Here is a 4186-nt window from a genome sequence, read left to right on the forward strand (position 1 = left end):
GGAGAGCCCATCGAGTTTCTTTCTTTTGCAAAGAGAACAGTTTGCTAAAAGCCGCCCCGGCCTCTGTCCGCCCTCCCCGGGAGGCGGCCCAACGCCCCTTCCACGCCACCGCCTCCTCGGCCTCGGCCCCGGCGCTGAGAAGCGGGTTCGGCCGTGCCGAGGGACGCCTTTTTTCATTTCTTCTCTAAAGGAGAGCGGGGCTCGGGGCCGCCGGCTACGGAGTGGAATGGAGTGCTGTGAGGCCTGGACTTTCCGAGTGGTTTTTTGTTTTTGTTTTTTTTAAAGAAAATATGCAACGCGTTGGAATGTTTTTCTGTACAGCCCCGCCCCCGCCCCCTGGCCCCAGGGCCCTCCCACTTTGGCTTTTTTTTAAGATTTTCTTTTTGGGGGAGTTTTCGTTTTTTTGGCAAGGAATTTCAGGTGGAATCTATTTTTTGGACAAGAACATGGCAGAACACTAAGGAGGCCGCGGCGGGAGTCTCCTGCGGTCCAGACTCTGACCGGGGCCGCCGGGGTCCCTCGGCCGCGGCTCCGCGGAGCTCCGACCCTCTGGGCCCGGAGGCCCGGCCCTCGCCGGCCAGGATCCTTCTCCACCCCGCACCCGGCTCTTTGGAAATCCTCACCGCTGCTGGGCCGGGGCCGGGGCCGGGGCCGAGCCCCCTGCCCGCCGCCGCCGCCGCCGCCGCCGCCGCCGCGCTCACCCCCGCCCCGCCGCGTGGCCGCCCCCGGAGAGACCGGTCGCCGCGCCCAGCCTGCGGGCCAAGTCCGTGAGTGATGGTCGCCCGGCCCCCCTCAGGACCCTTCCCCGCCCCGCCCCGGACCCCTCAGTGCCTTCTGTCCCCACCCAGCTTAGGGCCTGGCCGGGGAGGGAGGGAGGCCGGGGCCGCCCCCCGCCCCCCACCTTCGCTCCAGCCGGCCCAGGGCGGGGGGCTGCCGGCCGACACTGGGGGCCCCGGGGACCCAGGAGGGCGGCGGCGGCGGCGTCTCCCCCAGCCCCCCCCGGGAGCGCGGCCGGGGTGAAGCTGGCTAAAGTGCAATAAATCCCCGCCCCCCTGCCCGGCGGGCCCCCGCCTCCAAGCCCCGAGGCGCGGCGGACAGGGTCCTGACGCCCCCTCCTCTGTCTGTCTGTCTGTCCGTCGGCCGGCCTGGGGGCCAGACCCCCGTTCTGCTCTTCCTCCTCGGCGGGACGAGGCCCCGCGGCCCGTGCAGATACACCGCGAAGTGAAGCCTCCTGCCCCACACCCCGGCCCGGCCTCGCTGCTTTGTTCCATTTTGAGACTATGAAAGGGAGACCCGCCCCCGCCCCCGGCGGCCGTCCTCCCCGCCCCTTCTCCCTTCCCCTCCCCCGGCAGCTCCTACAACAGACAATCAGGACGAGACGCAGGTGTCGCAGGGCTGGGAGCCCAGACCGGCGGCGGCCCCCTCTGATGGCTCCCGCCCAAACCGAGGGAGGGTCCCGCCCTCGCCCCTGCCCCGTCCCCTCTTTTTGCAGAGCCCCGGGACGTGAGGAGAGCTACCCAAATCGGTGTCCCACCTCCTCGTACTTCGCTAGGCTCCCGTACCGCGTTCCTGTGCGCGGGGCAAAGGGTGCGGGGGCTCCTCCCCGCCCCCCCCCCCCCGGCTCCTCCATCGTCGCTCACATCCACGTCTCATTCACGTGTCCACTCACCGGTTCGTTCTCTACTAGATCCCTTTTCCGGTGGCGTCGCCTGTCGCCTCGTGGTCCCTCATTGCTTGGGCTCCTGCGGTTCTCCATCGGGCACGGGGCATGGTGTGTCGGGGCTGATGGTGGGGTTTGGGGGCCGGGAGCTGATGAGTTCCGACCGGCGGCCGGGCTGGACCGGGCCGGGCCAGGAGGGACAGGTGAGGGTCCCCGCCTTCTCCCTTTCTCACCTGTCAGTTTCCCAGAGGCCGATGGGATTCCCCGTTCCCCCTCGGCCCCTGCCTGACCCCCCGGGGCCTCGGACCTCATCCGCCGCCCTGGCCGGTGTGGAATCGATCAGTCGATCCATCAACGGTATTTATTGAGCTCTTACTGTGTGCAGAGCACTGTCCTAGGCGTTTGGGAGAGTACAGCGTAACAGAGATTCCCCACCCATGAGCTCCCAGTCTAGCGGGGACTGGAAGCCCAGAGGTCGGGCCGTGCGTGAGGCTGTTGTTTCTTTTACGTTCATAACCAAAGACTGGCGTGAGCGGCGCCCTGGGAGCCCCCTGACCGGCCGCGGGGCCTGGGGCTCCTCCTCGCTCCCCTCCCCCGTTTTACCAATCTGCGGGGCCTTTCCCCTTGGTGCTAAAGCCGGGGCGGCTCCCTCCGCCCCAGCTCAGAGAGGACTGGTCCTCGCTGCTGGTCCTCGCCCCAGGCCCCGCAGTAACGCGGCACCGCTCGGCAGAAGCCACTCGAAGGGGAAGAGCGGAGGGGAATCGCCGTGGAGGGGAGATGGGGAAACCCGGCTTCCTCCCGCCAGGCCCGGCCCGGCCCGGCCCGGCCCGGCCCGGCTCGCCCCGCCCCGCCCCGCCTCTCCGTCGCCGCCCTCGTTCTCTGCCCAACACCCCCACCTGCTGGGGAAGAGCTGCAGCACAGCCGGGGCGGCAGGAGCCCCCTCCCCGGTGGCCCGGCGACCCGAGCCCCCCGACCCCCCCACCCCCGGTGGCCGGCCGACAGGAGCCCCCCCCAGCCCCCTCCCCGGTGGCCGGCCGAGCTTTGAGCAATAAGCAGCCGGAGGGCCCGCCGCCGGGCGGATCCCCCGCCCTCCCAGGGCCCGGCCTCAGTGGGCCGGCAAGGCGGCCGAGAACCTCGAGGCCTGGGGTTCGATTCTTGTGCCTTGACCCCTGCCACCCCGCCCCGTCCCGCGCCACCTGCACTTTAGACCCCTGCTCGGCTAGCAGTGCCCACTTACCTTCGGCCCCCTGGAGACCCTGCCCTATGCGCTCCCCGATCTCACGCCCCCTCCCCACCCACCCCCCCAGCGACCTTCCTCTCCTCGTTACGCATCTACCTCACGTCTCTCCGTTCATCGTCAGAGCCGGGCCTCCCCCGGGCTCGGCCTCCCTCCCGCCTCCCCCTCCCCCGGGAAGGGGCTGGAGAAGGTCTGTCTTTTCAAAAAAAAAAAAAACCTTTGGTTGCTGCTACATCGCTGTCAAGTCTGCAAAAGCATCGCATGTGTAGTATTGGGTTCCTGGCTCCTGTTCCCCTTCGCTCGAAGAGACCCAGCGCCTCGGCCTCTCCCTCCGGCCTCTCCCTTCCTCTGGCTCTCTGTGCCGGCCCACCCAGCCCGTGGCCCCGGGGGCGGCCGTGGGTGGAGGGCGTTAGGCCCCTAGGTCATTGCCCCCGCATCTGCTCCCACCCCTACCCGGCGGAGGCGGGGGAGACGCCCCCCACCCCCACCCCGTCCATCCGCTGGGACGCTACGACAGACACGCGCCCTACCCCGGCCGCCTCCCCAGAGGGTCCCCGGGGCGCAGGGACGAGGGTTCGGGGGGGTCGGACCCCCTGCCGGGGGATGGAGTCGCCCCCCACGCTCGCCCACTGCTTCATCCTCCCCTCTAGGCCGGCCTGAGGGGCAGCGATCGCTTCCAACCCCTTTCCTCCGCCGGCTCCGCTCCGCTCCCTCCGAGGAGAGGTTAGAAGTAAATCCCCTGGGGGTCCCGGGCCCGGCCCCATCCAACCCCAACCCCACCCACTGCCTCTGCCGCCGTCCACCCCCTCTCCCCACTTCTCTCTTTCTCTCTCTTTCTCTCTCTCACACACACACACTCACGCGCACATACACACACGCACGTTAGGCAGGAAATAACAGTTTAATTTATACTTAGAAACATTTTGTACAGGTTTTTAAGAGTTTCTTTTTTTCCTCTTTTTTTGGTTTTGTTGGTTATTCAGAGGTTTCTAGTTTTGTATTCTGCCCGCTTCTACGCCGAAGCTGCCCCGGCTTGTCCCGTCCCCCGCCCCCCCACGCCGTGCCCCTCGCCCTGCCGTCTCGTGGAGTTCAAATTTTGTCTCGTTTCAAATTTTGTTTTTAAATAAAGGCGATAAAAACTTTGGGTTCCGCCTGCTTGGGGGGGGGGGGGCGCCTGGGATCCACGCAGCCCCGGGGGCAGGGGCAGGGCCAGGGTCCCTCCGGGTCACAGTCCCAAAGCCTCCCAGCCCACTGGGCCACCCCGGCCACAGATGGGATCACACGCCGGG

The sequence above is a fragment of the Ornithorhynchus anatinus genome, chromosome 10 (genome assembly GCF_004115215.2).
Source record: "Ornithorhynchus anatinus isolate Pmale09 chromosome 10, mOrnAna1.pri.v4, whole genome shotgun sequence".
Classification (NCBI taxonomy): Eukaryota; Metazoa; Chordata; class Mammalia; order Monotremata; family Ornithorhynchidae; genus Ornithorhynchus; species Ornithorhynchus anatinus.